The sequence below is a fragment of the Mesocricetus auratus genome, unplaced genomic scaffold (assembly GCF_017639785.1).
Source record: "Mesocricetus auratus isolate SY011 unplaced genomic scaffold, BCM_Maur_2.0 Super-Scaffold_100006, whole genome shotgun sequence".
Classification (NCBI taxonomy): Eukaryota; Metazoa; Chordata; class Mammalia; order Rodentia; family Cricetidae; genus Mesocricetus; species Mesocricetus auratus.
Genome location: NW_024429190.1, coordinates 31,979,944 through 32,007,814, shown reverse-complemented (window position 1 = coordinate 32,007,814; position 27,871 = coordinate 31,979,944). Strand labels below are relative to the sequence as shown.

General features: G+C 43.6%; 1 long non-coding RNA gene across 1 annotated transcript; it reads right to left on the bottom strand.

The window, feature by feature from the left end:
- Nucleotides 1-21,947: 21,947 nt before the first annotated feature.
- LOC121140680 lies at nucleotides 21,948-27,636 on the bottom strand. The gene is made up of 4 exons (XR_005877608.1): nucleotides 27,466-27,636; nucleotides 25,153-26,306; nucleotides 23,668-23,747; nucleotides 21,948-23,357 (listed from the first exon to the last, which is right to left on the bottom strand). It is a non-coding gene; the product is annotated as an uncharacterized LOC121140680 (long non-coding RNA).
- Between the last annotated feature and the right edge of the window lie 235 nt (nucleotides 27,637-27,871).

Below are 27,871 nucleotides of genomic sequence, written 5' to 3'. Positions count from 1 at the left end.
TCCTTTTGAGTTCCTGCTGCAGAAAAAAACTGTAAGCAAAGCAAAGTGATTGGTTCAAGCTGCTATGTTTTAAGGTAACTTTGTTATGCACCAAGCAACTGGGACATGTTGCTACACAGCCTTCTTTATAGCCTTTAAGTTACTACAGCTGCGAGAGAGAGAGAGAGAGAGAGAGAGAGAGAGAGAGAGAGAGAGAGAGAGAGAGAGAGAGAGAGAGAGAGGGATTCCTCTCCAATATACGTGATAAAAGCAATCACCTTCCTCTTTTTCCTTCAGTAAGGACAACAAGGAAGGACCAGGTGAAAAAGAACAAATATTTGTATAACTTCTAATCTTCATGGCCGAATTATTTTTGAGAAAGGTAGTACCAGTTAGCTACCATGAGCTTATAGGCATAGCAGTTGATTATGACTTCACCAGCTTTGGGTATTGTCATTTTAAGCCATATTTAAAAGCATTACACATTCCAAATCTGTTCTTAAGTAGCTGCTGTAAAATTCTATTGCTCTGATCCTAGGAGGGAATCCATGAAAGCTATAGACAGAGCCTCTCCAGCTCAGTCTAGCCCTGCCCCTACCCCTACCCCTCCTTGAAATCTGGTTAGTGCTTCTCTTTCTTTCATCACATTCTGTCTGTTGCATTCCCTGCTTATTCTGGACAGTCAGCCAAAGAGATACTGTTTCATGACTCCTACAAATTATTCTGACGTTTGTATGTGGGTTTTGTCCTCCTGACACCAACTTGCCATTGACAGAGAATTTGTTACAGGTCATCACAGATGACCTCATCCATTCTCTTAACCACTGTGCAAGTTAATTTTTAAAAATGCATTCCCTCTGTCTGGCTGTCTCTGCCTGTCTCTCTTTCCTATCTCCTCCCTCCTTCATTCCTTCCCTCCTTCCTTCTATGTGTGTATATGCAGCGCCCGCTGGGCAGCCTGTGTCCAAGAATGTGCAGAGGGTGTCGGGGATTGACAACACAGAGACTCCTTCAACGATGTAAAGAAAACTTTAAACAGGCCCCAAAAAGGCTCAAGAAAACTTCCCAAGAAAGGCCTCCCTCCAGAAAAGCTTCTGCTCTCTCCTTCCCCTGGCTGGTTCTGCTCTGACACCAGAAACTGACTTGGGTGTGTCAGAAGAGGCAGTTAGTCTTTGGAAAAGGTAGAGGTCAGGGCGATTCCCGTGGGCCAGCCCTTTTCAGGAACTTATTGCCCTGGGCATTGTATTGTTTTTAGTAAATATGTTTTTAGTAAGCATTGTCTTACAGCTGCCTACTCCCAGGCCGATGGGGAAGTGGGTCTCTGCTCAAGGTCTGGTGTCCCGACATGTATAGGCCAGATGTTGACTTCAGATGTCTTCCTCAGTTGCTTTCTACTTTATTTTTTGAGGGAGGGTCTGTCACTGAGCCCCAAGTGCTCTAATTCCGATAGCCAGACTGATTACCCAGTGGGTCTTGGTGATCTTCCTGTCTCTGCCTCCCTGGCACTGGGATGGATTACAGACCCACACCACCGTGTCAGGTCAACATGCTTGCCCAGCAAGTACTTGATAAAATGAGCCATCTCCCTCACCCTGGAAGGCAGATTTTTAATCCTCCTTTTGAGATGCACTGCTAAACCTCAGCGATATAAAGTAACTAGGCCTGTGGCATGCCTTGTGATGGTTGGAAACAGGACCCCCGGACTTTGCTCCTCACCTGGATCATGAGTCCACTGAGTACCGAATCCCCACCTACTTAGACTCCCAAGAAGAAACTATGAAGTGTCAGAAATCCCTGTTAGCTCCTTTCAGATGTTGTCTGTGTCATCCAAACACTGACCTGACTTTCATTTATTAACTACTTCAATTCAAAAATCAATGTCTGAGTTAGGACTACATCCATATTTCCAAAGACAATAGCATTAAAATAGTCTTGGTAGATACTTGGTGAGAAATTACTCAGAAGAAATAAAAGTGACTATGTCTGTATTCATATAGGAACATCGTTAGGGAAATTGCATTCATTTCAGAAATTTTTATATTTCTTAAATAACATGAGAAGAAAAATATTTTGAGTTTAAAGTTAAGTTCACTTTTCTCTGGTTCTTCATATTTCTTCTCCCATGGAAGAACAGTCAAAATCAAAAGGAAATTCCTTGAAGAAACTAGAGAGCAAGCTATAAACATGACTTCACTTCTCTAAAATGTGAGCTCCCAGGAAGCGACGTTGTCCCTTGCTGTGTCCTTAGTACTTCAATAGCACCAGGTGCACATATTAGCAAAATGAATGCACAGACTAGTTTTCTACCCAACAATCTCCTGATTTCTATGGCCGAGAGCATTTGTTTTGGAACTCCAGACCCAGCTTCTTCTATGGGATCAATTGTAGGCTTTTAAAATAGCCAAAGCCTGGCCCTTTTCATCCTGGGTTGCCTCATACAGCCTTCATATGAGAGGATGTGCCTAGTCTTATTGAAACTTGATATGCCATGTTTGGTTGATATCCCTGGAAGGCCTGTCCCTTTAGGAAGGGAAACAGAGAAGTAGTGGATCTGGGAGGAAAGGGGAAGTGGGGGGAGATGAAGAAGGGGAATTGAGTTGGGTTGTAATATATGAAAGAATAATAATCAAAAAAGAGTATCAGGATGAGAAAAAATAATCAAAACCTGATCCCAGGCTAGCCCTTAGGTATCTCAGACCTTGTGCCACACCCATGGAACCAGATTCTGCATTTAAATAAAATCTCCACATTAAAGTTTTCACATAATGCCTGGATTAGTGTGGACCCTGAACCAGCATCATCCGTATCTGTGGTGATTTGAAAGAAAATGGCCCCCATAGGGAGTGGAGCTATTTAGTGTGGCTTTGTTGGAGTAGGTGTGTCATGGAGGGTGTAGACTTTGAGGTCTCCTTTGCTCAAGCTACACTCAGTGTGGCATACAATTGCTTCCTGTTACCTGCTGATCTGGATGTAGAACTCTCAGCTCCTTATCCAACACCCTGTCTGCCTGCATGACGCCATGTCCCACCATGAAGGTAATGGACTAGCCGCTAAAACTTGTAAGCCTCCCCTGCCAATTAAATGTTTTCCTTTATGAGAGTTGCTGTGGTCATGGTGTCTCTTAACAGCAATAGAAACCTGAACTAAGACAGCGTCCTTTGGGAACCTGCTGAAATGTTGATTGCATCAATGATACTTGGCTCAGGTACAGTGTTCTGATGCCTACTAATGTTTGAAAACCACTGTCCCAAATTCAATCTCAACCAACTTGGCCCTGACCTCCCCTTGGATTTGGGCTTTTAGTTGTAGTGAATGAGCTGTTTTCTTATCCCCCACGACCAAACCATTACTTGAACCTCTCCAACATGGGGAAATCACGTTGTCTTAAACCTTTATGCTCAAAATTTGAGTAGCTCTGAAAATTCGTCCCTACTAATTGTAAGCCATATGATATATGCAAGAACAATGAGAAATAATCTCACTCTTCTGCCATAACCCTGAAGAGCCCTGATGTAGCATGTTGGTGATGGATTCCAGAACACATGGACAGATCAAGTCAATGCTATCAAAGACTGTGGATATAGCTATCCCTTAACAAAGGCAGCCAGCAACAGGAGCAAAGAAATCTGAGAAACAATCCATGCTCTACTCCCCAAGCAGTTCACCTACAGAACTGCATTTTTCAGTAGGGTGCCTTTTTCTAACTGACCTCAAGGTACTACACCTACTAGCTGTGGCCCAGACTCTTGTCTCTGCAACTTACAATCTTTTAGATGGCTAAGCACACTACGATGCTACTCTCCAAGATTGGAACAGCATACACAGTTCTAGCATTGTCTATGCTGTGCTTGCCCATCTTGACTATGGCTACTGATTCAGTCATAGGATTGTTGTCTCTTCAAATCCCTGGCCTCTCCTCCAGGTTCACCGACAGCCTCTCAATTGTCAGCTATTTGATCTCTTTACAGTTTTGTGAGTATATTTTTAAGTTTTGAGAGCTTCATAGTTTTCCAAATTTGTTAAATCAAACCACTGAATATTTTTGAGCAAAGGAATGCTCAAAATTCAAAAGGATTTGTGTTTTCTAAATGGAAAACAAGTATTTGCTATTACAGGTTACAACCTGAAAAAAAAAGTGTTGAGTTTAATTTTTAAAACAGTAAATGAGCAAATACTTACACACGCACACACACACACACACACACACACACACACACACGCGCGCGCGCATGCAATTATTCAGCCATTGCCACCCTGCCACTTGCTGACAAAAGTATTTGCGATTATCTTCACAATGATATGTCCTTTGACTGGAATTACCAGGCAATAACCTATTTCTAGGTAACCTTTGGGAAACATACATAGGTATTTTCTGTAGTGGGATATGGAACTTATGTTGTAGGTTTGCTCTGTTGATCCTGGACCTGTCTCTGGGAGCAGAGAACAAATTTTATACTTCTCCCACATATAAATCTTGTAGAAGTTTGTAAATATCTGTATCCCTCTGCATCTCTGCTCCCTCTCCTCTACAGTGTTCTCCCATTGCTCATTGCATGGCAGCATCAATTTACCAACTCAATTGCCCTTTGCCTGTGTGATTTTCTACAGCATGTAAAATGTGGGGTGTCTAAATGAAGACATAATTAAGATTTGTTTTTTATTCACATGCATGTGTGTGCATTCGTGTGTGTGTGTGTGTGTGTGTGTGTGTGTGTGTGTGTGTGTGTGTTCATCCACACATGCATACAGGTGCTCACATAGTCACATAGGACAGAAGAGGCTATCATCAGATGCCCCAGGACTGGAGTTTCAGGCAGTTGTGAACCACTTGATGTGGGTGCTGGAAACCAACTATGGTCCTCTGCAACAGCATTGAGTGTTCTTAACCAAGGAACCATCTCACCCGCTGAGAAATGATTTTGAATTGTGTGAAAAGGTTGAAGCATAGAAACCATGGCCGCCTCCTTATGGTTTGAAAGAAGGATAGACATGTTGAAAGCTTGGCCCCCAGCATGCAATGCTAAAAGGGGGTTGAGGCTGTAAAAGACAGAGCTTAGGGTGAGATCACTGGTGACTTAATGTTGTTCTCAGGGGAACCTTGAATTTGTTCTCACATTGCTTATTGTTATAAACAGGAAGCCCAGCCCTTGAATCACTCTCTAGCTTCCTATCTTGCCAAAATGCATTTTCTATTTCATATATGCTCCTGCCCTTTTAGTGCAAGCTGTCACCATGACATCATCCACCTGAAGACACTACAGTAGAAGCCAGCATCACATCCTTGAACATCGAGAACAAAGACTAAAATAAGACTCCTCTTCTTGTGCAATATCCAGCTTTAAGTATTTTGTTACAGCAACCAAAAATAGACTAAGATGTGGCTCTCATTAAATGCACAGTCACATACTTACCCTAACAGAAGGAATGTTTCTATTAAAGCTGCTTGGTAGGCCAGCTTGGTATGCATCAGTACATCCTGCTTCTGGTCATGCAAACAAAAGCCAAAAACCATTTTGATGTACAGTATCAACAGAGAAGCCCTTGCTACGCAACTCTGCCTTGAATGGTCCTTCCAACCACAGACTTCTAGGACATCCCCTTCTTCCTCCTAACTTTCTAGAAAAGACAGCCAGCCCACATGCCCACATGCCCTGGTCCTGTCACAATCCTTTCCCATGACAGTCCAGGACTTCTTTTCTAACTATTGCTGGCTGCTTATTTATCAGCACATTTGAAAACCTGATTTCAAACAAGAGCTACAAAAAAAGCCATGCTATGTGTGGGGAAATCTGGTGACGATGATTTGTTATTATTACTGCTATTCCCAGCCCAGATGGTTCTCCAGATGAAATGGATACAAACTGGAGCCTCTTTGTGGCTGGTGACAGGTGCAGACTTGGCCCCTCCGGTGGGATTTCATCAGGCACTCAGCTCACCACTGGGGCAGCAGCTTCCCACAGGCCTCTGTGTGTTGTAGCAGTCCCGAAAACTGTCAAGTGAATAATTGGCCTCTTGTCTGAAGACTTTAGAAGAGTCCCTTCTGCACATCCTTTGAAAAGCTGCATCCATCAGGCCCTTAGTTTGCAAGCAGCAGAAACAGGCTCTGGCTAACGTGAACAGGAAAGGCATTTATTGGGTAGACATGGGGGGGTCCTTCTAGAAATGATGAAAGGCCAAAGAGCCAGCCTTTGAACATGTTGAGAAGCAGGAGAGCCCTGGCAAGGGAGGAAGCAGGGGGAACATTTAGGATCTTGTCAGGGTGCTAAAGAAAAAAGAAAGTACCACCTCTTTTGGATTATTCCTCAACAAGATTTTTAAGTTGTGGCAACAGTGTTTGTTGACTTTGCTTTGGCTTAGGTATGTTTTCTGGCTGCAACAGGGTAGGACCAGTGATTGGCAGAGCCATCCGAGCAGCATGCAATAGACTGTCAAGGACAACATGATACTGAAGAAGGAAGACTTCCTGGAAAGCAGGGGGAAGATCTCAGCAAATTCCTCTACATAAAAACAACCCTAAAACTAAGTAAGACTGACTGAGCCAACAACTCCAGGACACTGCAGATTAACCAAATGCATACAAAAGCTTTTATTCTCAAAACCTGCTGACAGGTTGAGTGAGGGTGGTAGGACTCTACGATGTTTTAGCCCGGGGATTCCCCATCACCCTGTCAGTTACAGGAGCATGGTAGTTTAACAGAACAAGGCATGCCATGAAAAGCAACAGCTCGGGGTGGAGAGATGGCTCCATGGTTATAGTGCCTGCTGCATAAGCGTGAGAACCTGAGTTCAGATCCTTGGCACACACATGGGTATAGCAGTGTATGCATCTGTAACATAGTGCTGGGGAGGAAGTAGAGACAGACAAGCCCAAGGGCTTGCTGCCCAGCCAATTAGATAGAAAAGAGAGCAAGACACCCTGTCTTAGAAATTGAGGTGGAGAACAGACAACATTAACCTCTGACCTCCACATGCACCTGTACTCACACATGTATCACACACACACACACACACACACACACACACACACACACACACACCAGTAGCTTTTCTACGTGAAGAGGCTGACTTGACTTAGACTAGACCATAGAAGAAACCCATGCTTCCAGATACCATGGAGAACCATGTTGACTGACAGCATGAATGACATCAGTAATGGGGAAGGACCCATGTTGCGATGATTCTAAGGTTGTGATGACAGAAGGAGACTGGAAATGTAGACAAAATTTGAGAGGAGGTTTTAAAAAGCTGAGCATCCATTTCAGGCCTTGTTGCCGAGCTGAGGTCTGAGAGGCTATGGCCTGTGCAAGGCTGAAGGCACACTCAGAAGAGATTGAAGAGGAGTCTCCAGTTACTGGCACATCGGTGACTAAATGTGAGACTCTGTGTCCTAGCAGAGAAGACATAAATGCCCAGCAGAAAGGAAGAACAGGGGCAGAATTCTAAGTTTGAATGCAACAAAGGGTAGAAGTCTTACAGTTGTGCTATGTGTGAACATAACCCCTAGTCCACTGGCAAGCCATGGGGCATGGCTAGTGGGAGGAGATAAGGTCAGAAATAAAAACAGAAACAGAGGAGGAGGAAGTAGCTTAGCAGAGACATGAGCAGCCATGCTCTATTGAAGAGAGTGACTCCACAGTCTCAGTACAAATAAACAACAACAAACAACAATAAAAGCAAATACATAGAAAGGGTCTAATAGAGCCGGGCATTGGTGGCGCACGCCTTTAATCCCAGCACTTGGGAGGCAGAGGCAGGCGGATCACTGTGAGTTCCAGACCAGCCTGGTCTACCGAGCGAGTTCCAGGACAGCCTCCAAAGCCACAGAGAAACCCTGTCTCGGAAAAAAAAAAAAAAAAGAAAGGGTCTAATAGTCCTGAGTGGGTGTGAAAATCACAGAGGAGTGGCTACAACAGCTTGTCTAAAATTTCTAGTTTTCAGCTAAAAATTACTAAATTCTCATACAGAAAATTAAAAAAGAAAGCCCAGGGAAAAAGTTGTCAGTAGAAAATAAAATGTCTCTGGGAGGTCCTTGGAGATGTTGGACTTAAGGAAAAATGTCATAACACATTAAACAAATGTGATCACAAACAAAAGGAGATTATATTTTAAAATTAAGAGAAAATGTGATGACAGTGACTTATCAGAGACCGGCAAGCAACATATGTTAATATTTGCATTAATGCTTTGAGAAATTCATACAGGCTTCAGAGACATTCTCCCCATATTAGCCCTCTTCTCCTTCCCCCAACTTCTCTCAGATTCACCCAACCCCTTCCAATTTTCTGTTCTATTTTTAAAAATAATCTACCAAACCAATTTTGAACTATTCATCTACTCATGATGTAGGGCCATCTATTGGAGTGTGGCTGACCTACTAGGGGCCACATTCTAAAAGAAAGTTGACCCACTCTCTCCCCAGAAGCCACCTATGGACAATAGTTCTGCAGCGGGACCTCATGAGCTCTTCTTTCCCAGCTGGCGTCTTTATTGGCCTGATCTTGTGCTGGCCTTACGCTGTAAGGTAACTATACCAGAGAATACATATGGGCGCTTAAAGCCAGATAGAAAGTCTTTATAGCTGGCTAGTGGCTGCATGGAGCCCAAATCATGCAGCCCCAAAACTTCCTTCAGTTAACAAGAAGTGAAACTACAGAAGCCAAAAAATAAAACAAAACAAAACAAACAAACCAAGGTTAGTTAGTACATACATTTAGGGACTTTCCCAGAACTGTGAACTCTGATGGATTGGGTCTTTGTTCTTGTTTCGGCAAGTGCTGGGGTCTACATGCTGGCGTCTTAGGTCAGAACAGGGCCTCTAACATGGCATCAATTGTCCTGATGCTGAGGACCTGTTGTGCTTGTGCAGGTAACCACAGTTGCTGTGTTCATGAGTGCAGAGGTCCTATCATGTTCAGAAGACACTGTTTCAGTCCATTCCTCCCTGACCTCTGGTCCTTACAATCTTCCCATGCCCTCTTCCTTGATAATTCTTTATCCCTGGGGGGCGGGGGCTGTTGATATAGATATCCCATTTGTGTTTGAGTACTCCCTAATCACTTATTTCCTGTGTTTTGGCCAGCTGTGAGCCCTTGTGTCTTCTGGTGCCCAAAGAAAGTTCTCTGATGCAATCAGCACTGCATTAACCTATGGGTGTAGAGATATGAATTTAGAGGACAGCTTGATACTATGTCCATGTTGCAAAATAGCAAGAGTAGGTTCACCTGTGAGATCTCCAACCATGGGTTCTTGGAATAAAGCACTAGGCATGTGTTTCCTTCTGTGGACTGGGCCGTAATCAGATCAGAAAGTGTATTTGTTACCCCATAACCCTCATACCACCACAGCATCAATGGGCATATCTTGCCACACTGGTTGTTACTGAAGCTCGGGGCCTTCATGGCTAGGTAAGACTGCTGAGGACTTTCCCCCAAGAAGCCTGTACAATACCTTCCAACACCATGAAATTCCACCAGCAGGGAGAAAGCTTCTTGGCAGTACCAATTTATGGGTAGTAGAATATGCTTGAAATGAAGGGTGGAGTTCAAATATTGGCAATAGAGGTTAAATCAGAGAAGGAACTGAGAGGGGAAGAAGACGGGAAAGGAAAGGAGAGAGATTACTAACACTAAGGACATTTAAAAAAGTCATATGGAAGGTGTAATGGGTTTATCTTCATATCCACTGGTTATTAATTATGTTATCTCCAATATGAAGTTGATCCTCTGTAGTAAGGTTTCCATTTCACTCAGTTATTTTCAGCTACAGCTCTGCCATTTGGTTCTTTTGAAAAGATAATATGGAGGTCTGTCATTTTATAACACACACACACACACACACACACACACACACACACACACACGAGAGAAGATAAAGAAGAACAATAATTAGAAACCTAATATCAACCAAGTTGCACCTGATTGCAAATATCTGGAAACTCAGTGTTGACACAATAGAGGACACATCGTCTAATGTTACAAGAAACTTAGAGGTTAGGGACTTCCCAAGTTGCCTCATGCTAGAGTACTCTGAAGACACCTATGACCCAGATGCTCCCTGATTTCATTGTCACCCCAGGTCCTTGTGAGCACTGCAATGCTAAAAAGAATTATACAGTAAAACCAGCCCTTCACACACTGTTTAGACTGCCCTAGCAGGGTGGCAAAGAGAGCAGAAATGCATTGCCTCATTGTCCCACAGTTCTGGAAGGCAGGGGGCCAAGGTCCATGTGTTCTTAGGACATTTTTTCCCTAAATAGGTTTCTGGAAGAAGGTGTTCCAGACCTTTCTCTAAGCATTCAGTAAGTCTTGGTTTTCCTTGGCTTACAGCTACATAATCCCAGCCTCTCCTTCTGATATCTGGGTCATGGGTCACTATGTCCAAATGCCCCTTCTATAAGGCCTTGAGTTATATTGTCTTAAAGACATAGTTTTATCTGGGATGGCCCCACTTTAATTGTATCAGTAATGAAGCCATTTCAAGTAACATTAGGTTTTTGAGCACCCAGTGTGAGGACTTAAGTATATATTTTGGGAGGCACAGTCCAAACCTATAACACATCAAGGAAAATCAAGACTGATGGTTAATGTTACATGCTAATATGGGGGTAGAGGTCCAAGATATTTAGTCAAACACTATTCTGGTATATCTACACTGGTCTTTTTGGTGGAGATTAATGTGTGTAATAGGTGCACTAAAAGCTGGGCGTTGGTGGTGCACGCCTTTAATCCCAGCACTCGGGAGGCAGAGGCAGGCGGATCTCGGTGAGTTCGAGGCCAGCCTGGTCTACAGAGTGAGTTCCAGGACAGCCTCCAAAACAATACAGAGAAACCCTGTCTCGAAAAACCAAAAAAAAAAAAAATAGGTGCACTAAGAGCTCACGTGGGAGGTCCTCATCCAGTAGAAGGCCTGAGAGGAACAAAACGGCTGACTGACCTTCCCACGATGGAGGATCGCTCTTTTGACCTATCTGCCTTCTAACTGGAACTCTTGCTTTTTTCCCATCTGTCTCACTCTGGCTGGCCCTCCCAGAATCAAGAGGCTGCTGTTCTTGGATTTGGAGCTTTCCCTTCTGGCTTCCCTGATTATCAGGCCTTCGGTTGGAGACTGGTTGTAAAGCCACAACTCTCTTGGGTCTCCAGCTTTGCAGATTTGGGAGTTTAACATGTTACCTTGCTACTAGCCAATCTCATGTAATGCACACATACACACACATACTCACACACTCCCACATACAGTATACATAATCCATTCTCGTGTAACACACACACACACACACATGCATGGAGTCTTGCCTTTGCTTGCTAGGTCTTCTGAGTATCTTTCACCTACTTTTGCAAACCTAAGAAACCCTGTACAGAAGCTATTCTTACTGGCCATGTTTGCAGAGTGAGACACAATGATTGTCTTAGACCAATTTTAATTTATTCAAGCAACCTGGCAGAGATGTGGATCCAGGGACAAAACCAGGACTCTACCAGCATGAAAGGACAGGGAGTAGTTTAGGACCAGATTTCCAGGCAGGTAGGTGTGACAGGGACTAGAGAGATGGTGGAGGATCTGATCTGGTGAGACCTTTCCCCCAGTGTCCAATGTAGCACTTGAGCCTCTTGGACTCTCCAGATGTTCCATAGGGGGAGGTGCCAAAGGCACATCTTGCCATCTAGTCCTAACCAAAACAAACATTCTCCCTGCACAGAAATAGTGATGTCTAGATTTTGCCTAATCACATTAGTTCCACAATTCATTCCTTCCCTCCAAACAAGCCCAGAGGTGCTGTTACTGTCTAGGAAGTGAGAGGCAGACACAGTATCAGTCTCTGGGAGGTACTTGCAAACCTGAGTTTTCATAGGTGATGGGTCAATTGTCTCATGCTAGGTGCTGCAGTGGAATGGTCTCTTTTCTTCTAGAGTGTATATTATGCTGAAACAAAAACCCAACACTGTAATCAGGAGGACTCCCTCAATGCTGGGAGTTGTGATGACAACCTGGCCTATTGCTGTCATTTATGCCCACAATAACACAGTGACATGAATCTGTGCATTCTCTTGTTCTCTCCCCCTCCTCCCTCCCTCCTTTCTTCCTTCCCTTTATCTCCCACAACTTATTCAAGCTAATTTGAACAGTGCTGGACTCACATCTGACTCCACCTGACACTGAAACCTGTGCCCTTGCCCTCGGTGTGTGGGGAGCACACATCCATTGGACGGTGTGAGAGCGACTTGTTGGAGAGAAGGGCAAACAGCAAAGATCTTCTGAAAGGAGAGCTGCCCATGGAAACTCACCTTGAGCCATGAGTAGAATTTATTATACGCCTTTTTTCCTTTCTGAGAGCCAGATAGAGAGGCACAGGAGGGGGACAATGAATCTTCCAAGGTCATGCTACAAGTCACCGGTCAAGCCTGGCCTGTCACTCAAAGTTCTTAATTCCCAGCTACTGGCCTCAGCTGAGGAAGCACCATGTGGGGCTCTGTCAGCACAGGTCTGGAATAAAGTAGCTACCTGCAAGATTTCCCTTCTACCTCCCCACTCCGCAAACAACCTTCTCTTTGCCCCTCCTGCCAATCCATAAACCGACCCTGGAAATGCCAGGGTGAGAACATCACATTGGCCATGAGGGACTCCGTCAACTTCTTTGCCTTCTGGCTGTTCTAAACAAACAAAGGGCAGGGCACAAGTTATTAGTAAATACCAAGGCTTAGTTTATTGTATAAAACTTCAATCCAACAAATAAATGAGCCATCAAGTTTGAATTTATGTAGCATTCAAAACACATTAAAGCCATTTGACCATGACAAAGGCCTTTTCCTGCTCTGAATGATGAAAGCCAGCTCTGCAAATACCCTTCGGATGAGACATTAAGCAGGTCCTTTCAGTTTGTCTCCAGGGACTGTCAAGGTGGAAAGGAAAGGTCCTAGCACTCTTTCTAAAGGATTCTTCAGGGAAAATCCCATCCTGGCTAATATCTTTTTTCTCCAGAAAAGGGTTTGTAAACCTGTGACAGTCTGAACAATGACAGCCACTTGACTAGGGGCATCCAGCTGGCCAGCACCACACTGCTATTAACCTTGAGATACCCCGAAGTCACCAGGGGACACCTGAGTTCTCACTGAAGCATGAGGAGAACTCATGCTAGAAGGTTCTGATTGCTTTGGGGGCCTGTCTCTGAGCATTTTCTCCATCTGCAAATCAGTTATGATAATCCCTACAAGGGTAGGGGGTAATGAGAAATGAAGGTGACAATGCAGGAAAGAGCCTTGCCCAATTCAAAATTGGCACTGTACGAAGCACATAAGGATCATGGGAGTCCTCCCCACTGCCTCTCATTTTAGTTACAAAACAGTACAAAGTTCCTCATTTCTGTGGATGCCGTTGCTTGTGCCAGGAGTTCTTCTCAGGGATGGCAGCTCCATTAATTGAGGAGAGGCTCAGAAGAATGTCTTCATTCGGCAAAGAGTGTCTGACTAGTCAGCATGTGCTAGTATGGCTTACTACCGAGCACCAAAGACAGGTAAGACGGGGCCTTGCTCATTCAGAGCCAGACACAAACAGTGGCACTGGCAACCACTCTGGTGAACAGCGATATAGGTCACCAGTCCCTTGGCAGAGTCCAGTCTACCCACGCTATTTAAAGAGCTTTAGGGTTAGGATTGATTTGTGTATAGAAGTTTTTGATCATTTAAGCCACTAATTCACCTGTGTATATAAGTGCATGTACTATGTATATATGTCGGTGGCCTGTGTATTAATACAGGTGCAAATGTGTGTAAGTAGAGGCTGCAGGTTGACATTGAATGTCTTCCTCAGCTGTTCTCCATTTTATACATTGGAACTGGTTCTCTCACTTGAGTCCAGAGCTCAGTGATTCGGCTAGTCTAGTTAGCCAGCTTGCTCTGGGGATTCTGTCTCTCAGGCTATGAACTGGGCATACAGTTGGGCTGCCATTCTGACCCCAGCATTTATGTGGGTGCTGGGAATCAAAATTCTGGTCTTCATGCTTATACAGCAAGAGTGTTACCCACTGAGTCATCTCCCCAGCTCCTGTGGTCACGAGTCTCCCTTCTACCTGCAGGACCCCGGCCACAGCCTCCTCCCTGGATGTTCCATAAGGACACTCCATACAATTCTCTGTGCGAAGGAACCCTGGGCAAGGGCTGGAGGAAGAGGATAGGGAAGTGGGAGAGCAAACTGTGGGGACACCAGACCTTGTTCAAAGACCCACTCCCCTACTAGCTAGGGCCCGAGGGGCTGTTTGTGTTTTCCCTCCAGGAAGTGAGAAGCCCATTTGGGTCCCTGAACGGTGCATCAGGCATGTCGACCCCAATACTACTCCGGATACTAGGAATGCTCACCATGATAAAGATGATCCAACCATTGCCGAACATTCAGGTAAGGGAAATATGGGCACTGGTGAGGATCCCCCCCCCCATGTTGATGCCAGTTAGTTATTCCAGCTCCCTGTTCATCAATTTTTATTGCACCAATAATACATTGGGAGTGGCTGCTGCCAATGAGAGATTAAAAAGTCAGAAACTAAACACTCTGAGTTTCTCCCTCCTAAAGGGGAATCTCTGTTTTATTAAAAATATTTAATGTCTCCTAGATTAAATCTCTAGGCCTTAGCCTGACACCAAGGTCAGAAAAGAGGGGAACCCAAGAGATTGCCCTCAGTTGGAGGGTGGCTTGTGTAAATCTTAAGGCTTTTTGCCTGAGGGAACATCCTGGGTTGAAGGATGGATTGAAAATGGGTGAATAGCTGGGCATTGGTGGCACACGCCTTTAATCCCAGTACTCGGGAGACTCAGGCAGGCAGATCTCTTGAGTTCAAGGCCAGCCTGGTCTACAGAGCAAGTTCCAGGACAGCCTCCAAACAATACAGAGAAACCCTGTCTCAGAAAAAAAATGGGTGAATCAAAAAAAATGGTAACAGTAAAGAGGTACTGGTGTTAAGTAAAGAAAAAGAAAAAGACAAAGGTATATAAAATGAAAAATTCTGTTTGCATTTAAGTTCTATTTTGTGAGTCATCTCTAAAAACTTTTTGCCAAAAGCCTGGCCTCTCCACCTTGCATCTACAGAGTTACAAGGAGTAGATACGGCTGTACCCCATGACTGTAGCTCAAATAGAGGAATGATGAGGAGCATATAGGACTTTTTAACCTTTTTAGTTCAAAGATTGGCTGGAGTTGTTCTGTTACATAGATTTCAATTAAGGAAGTTTCATTTCAACAGACTAATCATGACCTAGGGAAAAAGGATGACCGAAAGATGCATGTATGTTCTGAATGTATGGTATGGCCACACCGGTATATATGAAATGTGATTGTGAATGCATGAGTGTGAACTGCTTATATGATAAAAAGGATACTTAAATCCCTTCAAAAATGTTTTAAAAGTTACCTAAATTGCTTTAGATATAGCCAAAAGGAACATCCAGCCAGTCGGTTAATGTTTTAACAGAAAAGTTAAGATGAAAATGAGGCCTTGTCAGCTAGTGAGAGCTCTACAGGTTAGATTGGGAAAAACTGCTCACAGACTTCAAATAATTTTCAAAAGTTATTTGGGACACAGTATAGTTTACAATCTTTGAGTGATTTTCAGAAGTTTTTGGCAAATACTTAATGGATATGTCCTTTTTAAAGGGCATCTACAAATAATCTAAGTAGTGATCCCAATTCACCTAGATAGTTAACCAAGGAGGGTAGACAAATTCTTCTACTGTTATGGTCCAGCTTCAACAGTTCAAAAAAAATTTTTTAGAAAATAAAAAAGGGGGAATAATGTCCCCAGTCCCCACATGACTCATCAAATAATACACTCCTCATTTAAAAATTTTAAAATGTGAATCTGCTTCAGACAGATTCTGGCATGATGGAACTTGAGCAACCATTGCTCAGGTCAAATGGAGACATCCATGCACTAGACAGTGGAGAAGATCCTAATTTGGGGTCGAGGGCATGTTTGTGTTTTCTTGCAGAAAAAGAATAAAGCTTCCGCAGCTGTCAGACCATTTGGTGAGATGCATGGAGCAGAGAAAAACTGTACCTGAGACCATGGGAGCCTACCTAAGCCAGTTTGAGTGAGATCTCCTAAATCAGTGTTCCTGACCCTTGATGTCATCGAATCTACAGCCTGAGAAAGAAGGAAAACAGTTGGTTCGAGATTTCCAGTTTCTCAACAGGCCTGCTGCATCAACCTCCCGGACCTGTGAGTTTTCATCCCGAAGCCAACAGAGAACTGGAAAGACTAACTGTCTGCCCTTGACACACCTCAAAACAACAGAATTCATTTTGCCAGTTTTTCCCTTTGGGGGAAAAAAGGACCCATTTAAAACATTTGGACATTGGTATGGACTGTGATGAGTGGCAAAAGCCTCTTTTTAGTATTTGAACAGGACATGGACACTTGAAATATCAGACTTGGTGGTTCCTGTTTCTGGAATCACGCCTATGCCAATGTATTTTCTGGAGAAATGCAACTTGTCCTAATGAGACAAAAAGGAGACTTTGGCTCAAGTCGCATATTCAGCTGAGGCTAGTGACGTTAAATCAACAAACTGCATCACCACAGGAACAAATTGGTGCTCTGTGGATAGTGCAACAAGCCTCTTGTTCATATTTTTTATAATGTTACATGTGTAACATCAATGATTGTGCCCAATGTATCTGTGCAAGTGCACTTTCTAAATGCTTTCCTGAGCAGATCTTAGAACGATTGTAAACTTTATCACTGTTTTGACCATCAAATTGTAAATGTAAATCAGATGCAGGTTACCCTTGTAACAGAGGAAGGCTGGTAGAATGTTATGGCCCAGATCTGGTGATGGGTACGGTGATGGAGAGGCGCTATGTCAATGGGGGTCCTGGAAATGGTGGCAGTGGCGGTAGGCATTCTGGCTTTATGCCGAGCTCAAACGTGCCTTGTTCCAGAGGCAAGAGATCCGTAACCAAGTATTGCTTAGCTTAGCCCATGGCAATCCCGATAGCCATGAAGTTTGGTTACAGATGATTTAAGGATGAGGTTATTCCGTTGACGGGCAACCTGTGGGGAAGACCCCTCCCTCCTAAGACAGGGGTTACGAGGTCCCCCAAAGACGGGCAGGGGAGGGTGACCCTACTTGACCTAAGCCAGGAGTGCCTCATTAGAAAATAAAAAAGGGGTAATTGTGGGGACACCAGACCTTGTTCAAAGACCCACTTCCCCATCAGCCTGGGAGTAGGCAGCTGTAAGACAATGTTTACTAAAAACATGTTTACTAAAAACAATACAATGCCCAGGGTAATAAGTTCCTGAAAAGGGCTGGCCCACGGAAACTGCCCTGACCTCGACCTTGTCCGAAGACTAACCGCCTCTTCTGACACACCCAGATCAGTTTTTGGTGTCAGAGCAGAACCAGCCAGGGGAGAGGAGAGAGCAGAAGCTTTACTGGAGGGAGGCCTTTCTTGGGAAGTTTTCTTGAGCCTTTTTGGGGCCTGCTTAAAGTTTTCTTTACACCGTTGAATGAGTCTCTGTGTTGTCAATCCCTGACACCCTCCGCACATTCTCAGGACACAGGCTGCGCAGCTGATGTGGCAGCAAACCTTCTCTGGTCTGCAGAGGCCTGAGCCTCTGGGGGAGGGATAAGAAAAATTAGTTTTCAAAATCAGGGATACACTTTTCAACTTTGTTTCATCATCACAACTGCCCTGGGAAACAAATACTCAGATCCTCTATTTTCAATGGAAGTAAAGGGGGGGGGGAGGTCAGAACAAGTGCCTTTTCCAAGGTCCAGAGCTTACAACATCAGGATTTAACCCCAGACTCCATCCATCACCCATGCATCAAATCTTTCCAAGACATCACCTGTGCCCAGCCCTTGGTGTAAAGTGCTCATCAGATGCGGGTGTACTCTCATAAACATATAGATAGGGAGGATGGAAAAAGGAAAAGTGGAAGTGGAAAGATGTTATCTTGGATTTATACCATGTGAATGGATACCATGAAGGTGGTGCCTTCTGGAGAACAGCCAAGGAGGGAACCTGTTTGGTTGCAGGTGGCCACAGAAGGCCAAGCTGGAGAGGTACAATTTAAGATAGCCTTGACAGAGCCATTGAAACGGCTCAGCAATAAAGCAAGTTGTCCTGTAATCTCCACATGCACACTGTGGGATAAGTGTTCACGAGTATACACACACACACACACACACACACACACACACACACACACACTGCATAAAATGTAATAAAATAGCCTTGAAGATAAGAAAACAATCAGGGGAAGGAATGTATTGAGCAGAGGGATTTAAGACCACCCTTCCCAGAGATGCCCAATGATCTCATCAAGGGTAAGACACCTAAGCAGTGAGGCTTCAACAAATGGTGAAGAGAAAACTAGAGAATGGCACTCATGTCATTGCTCAGAGTCAGGGGCCTTCTGGTCTTAATGGTAGCCCTAGACAAATGCTACTCAGGAGCTAGATCAAAAACAAGGACAGCCAGGGGACCAGACAGGTAGCCACTGTCTAAATTCTTCCCAAATTCTTCATGCAATGCATTAAGAGAAAACACTGAGAGTGGGTTTGGAGACCAGGAAGGGACTGACCTCTAGTTAGCCTGTTTTCTGAAGCCCCCCAAAAAGACCACTACTGCTATTTACATTTTCGTGTAAGCCAAACTAGCTTCAACCATCGGGGCTGTGTAAACTTGTGTTTAATGTCAGTTTTATATTAATATTTACTTTAACAAGATTGATCGTTTACATAACAATGCATATGTAAAGTCTGGGCTACATTTGGGTTTACACACATTTGCATAGTGTTTACAGATTGATTGATTAACCCGACTGTGCATAAGTCCAAGTAAACTACTAGCTGTTTGTTTATTTTTTTCCCACTGGGCTTTGTAGCCTATATCTTAATAAATGGCTAAACTGTGCCTAAGTCCTCTATTATAACCTTCACAGAAGATTTAATAAGTTTGAAAAGTAATTTTCCCTTAAAAAAAGAATGAGATGAAATCAGGGGGGTTATTTTTTCCCCTTAATCTTCAGCATTAAATAGTTCAAAAGGAGGACACCAGCTTAAACCGGATCTAACAGAGATAAAACCAGGCCAGAGGGAACTCTAGAGTCAAGACTCTGACCTTGGCCCTTGCTGAGGGTTTCCCAGGGAAGCTTGGCTTTGACAGTGGCCTTGACAAGAACTCTGCATTATTGCAGGAAGTGATGCCAGAGGGTGCTGCTTCCTTCCTGTGACACCCTGAGCACCTCCTCCATGTTGAAGGATAATCTGGAAACAGTTTAAGCCCGTGGCAGCGAGGAAGAGGGGAGAGGTGGAAGAAGACTGTGAAGTGATAAAGACAGAATCATAGGTGCCCTGTGCTCTGTGCACCTATGAGAGTTTGGTCAATCTCTTGGCGTGTGACCCATGACCCACATGGACATATGCAGGGCACTGATCTCTGTTCTCCATTCCATTTCCCTTCCACCTACCAAGGAGTGCCAATCAAATATGCCCAACCTTCTGCAGAGAGAGTGGGGATAAACAACTTACCAAATAATCAGCTCAGAGCTGGCTGTTGCTGATTGTGTTTAGGCTCAAATGCAGACAGAAGTGTAAAGTTCCTGCCTGGAGCTCTGGTCCTGGGGGTTTTGGGGCAGACTAACCAGACACAGGGCATCCTGTGTGATTGGCTCTGTGTGTGTATTTATCCCCAAATGGGAAGTAGGACAAAATGGTGAAGGCTGCCAGGGACTATTAAGTCCTGGATATTTGGGGCTAATTGTTATCAAAGTTCTTAGCTTCTTGGATCCATTCCGTGGGTAGCAGCTGGACTTCTAGCAAATCTAACATAGGGCTGTTTGGTTCTCTAGCTCCACTGTTGAAGTTGAAGGGTTGGTTTACTAGCCAGGTAGCTGCAGGCTGGGGGGTCAGAGTTCTGTTACCTCTAATTCAACCTTTGCCTATGTGTGTGTTCAATTTGTTTTCTGTGGGCATGTGTTTTAAATTAACTAGCCATTATTTTGCTAAAAACATCTTGGCATTCTTAGCTTTTTGCTGAGCTCAGTTTTCATTAGTTAAGAGTGTGTCTGGAATGCTGGATATAAAGTTTGTTGCCCTTCAGGCTGTGTGTGTGTTCCGTAGCATGCAGCACCGGCATTTATCTCTGTTCTCAAGGGTTACATCAAATTGTCTCCAGTTTCTAGGACTCCTGACAAGATTATGGGATGCATTCCCATGTTTGCTTAATTAAAGGATGTCTCAGCAGAGCTCTCTGTTCAGACAGGAGTGTTGAGTCATAAGTATACTACTGTATGGTACCTCTGGCTGGTCCTTATGGTGGCAATCAGCAGCGTACAAGGCCCTCATTTCCCCACATCCTTGCCAATACTTCATAGCACTTCACTCTCTTGGTCGTTCCTCATTTATCTGCAGAAGCTCTGTGGTCTGTTGGTTTTGAAATTCTGCAGGTGTTTTTTTTTCCTAGCCGGACACCTTCTTCCAGTTCTGTTTAACAAAACTCTTAATTTTTTTTAAAGATCAAAACAATTTGTTTGTGTGTGTGTGAGTGTTCATACATGCCAGTACCCACAGAGACCAGAAGGGGGCCCTGGATTTCCAGACCTGAAGTCACAGACAGTTGTGAGTCACCCAGTATGGGTGATGAGAACCAAAACCAGGTCCTCTGCAAGAGTAGCAAGAGCCCTTAATCACTGATCCATCTCTCCAGACCTTATTCTTAATTTGAAGATTTATTTATTTGTTTTATGTGTATGAGAGTTTTGCATATATATATACATATATATACATATATATGTATATGTATATATATAGTGTTCATGCAGGGCCTAAAGAGACCAGAAAAGGATTTTGTATCCTCTAGGACTGATAATTAAAGACACTTGTGAGTTGCCTTATGAGCACCGGGAATGGGACCCAGGTCCTCTAGAAGAACAGCGAGTGCTTTTAACCACTTCACCATCTCTCTAGCCCTGACCCTTGTAAATTTTAATAAAGCTAATTTCATCAACTCTTTGAGTATTTGGGTGCCACTATTTTAAAACATCCCCCCTTAGCCTGAAGAAGGCGAGAATACTCCTCTCTGCTTCTATCAGCTTTTGTAGAAAGTTGTTTTGTTTTTTTAACTAGGCGGCATTGACCTAAAGTCCAGGGGTCAGTTAACTTGGGGTAAAGAATAATTACACTTCAGTTTTAACTAACTTTCAGTAGACATTATTTCTTTTTAGTATAAATGTGGGCACCAAATCAGTAGTATTAACATACACTGAATTTGTCACCAAAATAAGTTAAGTATATTTTTACTTTAAATCTACAGTTGGTGGAGATACCTTACATTTCTGGTAAGGCTCTTCACGATTTTTAAATTACTGTAGTTTTTCAAATTTCATACCAGGTCTTATCAGTTCATGCTTTAGTTTAAAAGGCACATATTTTACTCTGCATTACTCTACATAATTGGTTGCCTTGGTAATCATATTCCTTTTACACATTTAAGAACATTATTCTGAGGAGGGATGTGTAGGTGTCTTCAGAGTGTCAAAACGATGCATGTAAGAGCAGTGCTCTAGGACTGTGCCCGCTCAGTTGGGTCTGTATCTGTGTTCCCCTTTGTGTATGGCTTGAAACAGATCCCTGCCTCATGCTGTAGTCCAACACCATGAACAGAATAATCTATTTCTTCCTAGGTGGGTTTGATAGTCATTATTACAGCATAGGTCCATACATGCTATATCTTCCTCCAAATCTGTTTATACCATTAACATTCAATCCAAGTTAAAAGTTTAAAATATGAGAGCAGGAGTCAGAAGGAATGTTGTCACATCACACTCGTGAAGTTTGCAGTTGAGGTTTTAGGTTAATTTTCTTTTTTATTATTACATGTTAATTCACCCTAGAGTTTATTCTAATATGTAAGACTTTTCAACAATGGATGAAAAGACAGTCTAGGACTGTTGGTTTGGGATGAGCTATTTTGCATTCTGCATTCTTTACCTGGAATTGACAAAGTTTTCTTAAAAAATTTTTTTGAGACAAGGTTTCTCTGTGTAGCCCTGGCTGTCCCAGAACTGGCTTTGTAGACCAGGGTGACCTCAGACTCAGAGATCTGCCTGCCTCTGCCTCCCAGGTGCTGAGATTTAATAAAGGGCCAGTTAGCAAACCAAGGCCTCACAAACCTAAACTGTTCAACTGTGTCCTTGAAGGAAAGCAGTCACAGATGATGTAAGAGCAAGAGAACTCAGTTATATCCCTGTAAACTTTACTTCCAACAGCAGGCTGGCTAGGACTGACTCAAAGCCAGTCAGCCAACCTCTGTTCTGTATCATTTGGGGTCTTCCTCACCTTACAAAAGGTTAAATATTGTGAGACTCAATAATATTTTAATCTTCAGTGTAAAATATTATAGTCTAAATGGCCAGTGGTAAGAATATCATTAGGAAAGCCATGGCAAATCCAACTACAACAATATGGCACAGGCACTTAAGATGTTTCTGGAAATTATCGATAATATTCATGTGCTTTTGATGTAATTATTGGTTAAAATTAGAATAAAATTAATACACATAAGATATAAAACAGAAATGTAAATAGACAGAGATGTTGGGCAGGGTGGTATACACCTGTAATCTCATCAGTCAGGGTGATAAGGCAGTAGAATTGTTACTTGGAGGCCAGCCTGGGCTACATAGTGAAATCCTGTCTAAAAACCTGAAAAGAAATAAAGGGTGAGCCCAAGAGGGATGGCGCAGCAACACATTGGAGCACATGCAGTTATTTTCCTCTGAGTACTTTTCTATGTTCTTTATAATTTCTCCAGTGGGGCTGTATTATTTTTGTAAGAAATGGACCCGAGGTCTCAGATGTGGCCACACAGCCCACAGTATTTATGCAAGGCAAAAGTTTTACTTCTGCTGAAGACTGCAAAGCTATGCTAAATCGAGCAGGTAAGCACACCCTCCGGGGGCTCCTGCTGGGCTTTTAGTCCTAAAGCAAGGAGGTTCCCTGCCTTACTGCATGGTCAGAGCTCAACCTCACACTCTCCCAGGACTGCATAATACAGAGGTACAGTGCCCAGAGAGAAATGAACCGAGAATTTATTTTGATTTCAGGAAGTGCTGACCCTGGAAGAATTTGAATTTTTGCCAAATAGCTTCTTTACAATTTTTTTTTTTAAAGAATGGAGTTTTGTGATATTTAACCCTTTGGTAGGAAACAAAAAAAGGTACAGATGTTTACATTTCCCACAGTTTTAACTGGAAAGCAAAATCTAAAACTGTTTAAAGAATCACGTTTTTGAAACAGTCTGCAGTTGTCCCCTTAACCTCCGGAAGCATCGGGCAGATAGGACAGCAGAGGCTCACTTAGTCACTTCCTCAGAACTCGTGATAACTGGGGATAAAGCAGAACCACTTGTGACTTTAATCTCTGAATGGAAGATAGCAAGTAATCATTAATGGATAAATATTCTATAAACTGATTTATGAACCATTTGGGCTCTTGACAGGACAGTGCACAGAATGTGAGAATCCACCAGGGGCTCTCTGATAAACTTTCTAATAGCTAAGTGTATACCGCCATCATCAACATCCCCATTTTATAAATCTGAAAATAGAGGCCCATAGCTCCTTAGAACATTGTCCAAGCTCCAGTCATCCAGAAATAATGGAGATAGGTTGCAAACCTGAGACACTTCTCTTACCTCAAAATTACTGCTAGGATCTTGTGTTTCCATTTGCTGATGCTCTAGCATTCATGAGGACCTGGGTTCAAGGCCTAGGACTGAATAAAGGGAAAAAAAAAGAATGGAACAAATGGTTGCACTCATTCACTAAAGCAGTTCTCAGCATGTTCCCTATAGGCAGACTTGGTGTTGCTCTGCTCCTACCCATTTCCGAACAGACTGCTTCCTTTAAGACAATCTCTCTTGCAGATATTTCACTCGCTTAAATAAGAACTCCTCTCTTCTTCCTCTTAGGGATTCCCCTCTTTGCCTAACTCTTATCTGAATCACTGAGCTTGTATCTTCCTACAAAGCAGTGTGATGGTTGCCTGGGAAGCTTTGACCTTGGAAGGCCTCCTGTAGAAGGTACCTTCTGTCCCTAAGGACTATGGATGGTCCTGCTGTCTTACCCTGGAGCATCACTGATTACTTTTTAGATCTGTCCAACACACCTGCTTATCCCTCACCTTTTGTCATTTGCCCTCCTAGAATCTTCCAATGGTTGTACACTCATGATTCAGACTTCATACTTTGATATCACTCCCACCAATGTCCATATCTAGCATGGTTCTGGCTAGTTTTATGTTAGCTTGACACAAGCCAAAGTCATCCTAATGAAGGGAGCCTCAGTTGAGAAAATGCCTCCATAAGGTCTGACTGTAAAGTATTTGTAATTAGTGATCAACGGGAGAGGGCCCAGCCCATTGTGAGTAGTGACAACCCTAGGCTGGTGGTCCTGGGTTTTATAAGAGAGCAGGCTGAGAAAGCCATGGGGAACAAGCCAGTAAGCAGCACTCCTCTATGGCCTCTGTATCAGATCCTGCCTCCAGGTTCCTGACCTGTTTGAGCTCCTGTCCTGGCCTCCTTCAATGATAAACTACAATGTGGAAGTATAAGAGAAATAAACCTCTTCTTCCCAACTTGGTTTTTGTTATGGTGTTTCATCAGAGCAATAGAAACCCCTATGAACACCTTTTATCCCAGCACTCAGGAGGCAGTGACAAGTGGATTTCTGTGGGTTTGAGGCCAGACTAGGCTACAAAGTGAGTTGTAGGACAGCCAGGGTACACCGAGAAAGCCTGTGTTGAAAAACAAACAAACAAAAATGAAAGAAAAAAGAAAAGGGAAACCCTAACTAAGACAAGTTAGTACCAGAATAGTGGGATTGTTTGGGGTAGGATTGTGGAAGGACTTTGGAACTTTAGCCTAGAAAAGCCATTGGGTGTAGAGAGCTCAGTGGGCTCTTCGATGGGAACTTGGAAGGTAAGGATGTTGAGAACAGTGCAGATGATAGGGGCCTGGCTTATGAAGTTTCAGAAGGAAGTAAAGACTCTGTTGGACCATTGGAGTGAAGAATCTGTGGTGTCCGGTCAGCTGGAGCTGAAGAATCGGCTGTGACTAACAACAGACCAGAACCACTAAAGTAAAAACCGTTACTTTTCTGGGACAACTGATGCTGGTTACCTGGAGCTGAGACGGCTGTGATGATCAAGAAGAGACCATCATTAAGGTGACATCTTCTGGGAAGTGTTTCTTGAAAGCACACAAAACTGTGTTCCGGAGGCAGCCAAGGTTGTGCCTCAGCTGGCAGTTGAACTTGGTAGTGTAGGAGTCGCCCAGGTGGTGCTGGTTTTGAGGGCATAAAGGGGTCATGGAGAGCATGCAATAGAAAACCCTAAGACAAACACCTACTCACATACTGTCCCACTCCTGTGATTTTCTTCCTAATGCTTCATACGATAGCCACACTGTTCATTTCTATTGCCTCTCAAGAGTATCAGTTTTCTGTGACCAGAACTCCTAATCACATTTATCACTACAGTTCCTATTCCTGGTTCCAACAAAATCCTCACAGAAGAGTTGTTGAATAAATTACCCTCATTATCTTCCCAGTAACTCATGAATCAGGTGCTGGTCTACAGGTCCAGGCCACTCAGACTCTGGGAAGCTATAGGATTTGTCCAAGTCCCACAACTAAAACTTGGAGAGTAGGAACAGGGTTTGTTGTCTGCATTACTTAATGACCTCCTAATGAATTTATTGATGAGGGAAGGATTCTCTTCCTAGGACATAGGAGCAGTGGGATACCTAACTCCTGATAAGGGACAGAAGAAAAGGGTGGCTTATTAAGTCACAAGTACTGAAAGGGAGGACAGACTCACTGCCTGTGATAGTTGACATTCCCTGCCAGCTTCACTGAGTTTGGAATCATCTAGGAGACACAGTTCTCTGTGTGTCTCTAAGGAAATTCCAGAGAAGCTTATCTAAGGACACTCCTTGGATGTGGGTAAAACCATCCCATGAGCAAGGGTCTCAGACTGAACAAGTGCAAAAAAAATTGAAGAGAACCCAGGACTGTCCTTCATCGGCTTCTTCACAGCAGACACAATGTGGTCAGTCTTCTTGTGTTCTTACCAACATGCCTCCCCGCCCCATGATGAGCTGGACCACCAAAGTTTCCCTTAAGCCTCTTTCGTTAGGTATCTCGTCACAGCAGCAGGAACTAATACACTGATGTGCCAGTTTCATAAGGACTGCACTCCAAAACAGTGAGTTATGGGATTTGTGGTGATGCCCTCATTCTCATAAGATGATATGGTCAGCTCGTTTGGATAATTCTGCAGGTGAACAAGAAAGGGAAACACACAAGTCAGGGACAAGCCAGAGTTCTACTTGGTCCATTTCATGAGAAAGTTACTAAAGGGAACTTATCTGTAGGAAGAGGGTGGTAAGGGGAACCTGTGGCTAGGTCATTTGAGGCCCTTTCTACTTCATCAGAAACTACAAGACACACTGTGTTGGGCCTTAATTTTAGGCCTCACATCACTGGTTAAACACTATTAAATGGAGGACATTGAAACCAGTAGCCCGAGACTCAGTAGACAAGTTGACTGAGGTGACCTGAAATGAAAAAGGTTAGCCAGCAGCCTCAGAACGAAGAGCCTGGCTCTTTCCAAACTGCTTGGCAATCCTCAGGAGAGACCTTCTCATTCCAAGGTATTGCAAGGCTGACAGGGCCAGCTTGTCTAGGAAGAGCCTCGAGGGCAGTACTTTAGGGCATTCAAGCTTGTGAGGAAAATGAATGTTGGCAGCCTGGTGTTCTGGAACCACGTCAGCACCTCCCTACAAAGCCAGTGTGTTCTGCTAGTGTTGATTTTAAATGTCCATAAAAATCAAGCTGTGATGGAGAGAATACAGTATCTTCTTGGAAGGAGGCCCTGTTTGGGGCAAAGAGCATTGAGACAATATTCCAACTCGAGATAACTGACCCAGGAGTCCTCCAAGATCATGTGGTCTTGAATAACAACTTGGCTGAAGAGTTCATTGAAAACATCCCATCTTTAATTCCAGCACTCAGGAAACCAAGCCAAGAGAATTGATGAAGCTACAGAGTGATACTCTTTCTCAAAAACAACAACAAAATCCCAGCATGCTTGGCCTCAAACATTTAAGTTGCCTTACTTGTGTCTTTGTTTAGATGTGTGGTTATATTGAACATGAAGGCATTCCATTTTTCTTGGTACATGTGTATTGTCAATGGTATTTCTTAGTCTCCATGTTCTTGATGTTGAATACTTTCTGTTCTCTTACCTGTCCCCAAAGAAGAGAGGAAGTAATCCCAGAGCTGCCTGTCTAGGAAGGTGTGTAGGTCAACTCCCCATGCCCCCGTCTCTCAGAAAGCATCTCCTGCAATCCTTCCCCTCCCTAAGGTGTTTGTGTGTCACTGCCATTTGCAGGAGCTCCTTTTACTGCCAGCCCGCCTTCCTTCACACTCACCTTGTGGAGCATGCCCACGCGGCTTCATCACAATTGCTTCATGGCCTTGGTCTCATCCTGTTTGGTCTTGTCCTTGCCCCTTCTCCTCTCTACTCCTCATTCACACTGCCTTCCTGAGTGTGGGAACACCAGACCTTGAGCAGAGACCCACTTCCCCTTCTGCCTGGGAGTAGGCAGCTGTAAGACAATGTTTAGTAAAAACATGTTTACTAAAAACGATACAATAAGTTCCTGGCCACTTCCCCTTCTGCCTGGGAGTAGGCAGCTGTAAGACAATGTTTAGTAAAAACATGTTTACTAAAAATGATACAATAAGTTCCTGGGAAAGGCCTTCCCACGGAAACCGCCCTGACCTCGACCTTGTCCAGAGACTAACCGCACCTTCAGAAACCCACACACATCCACC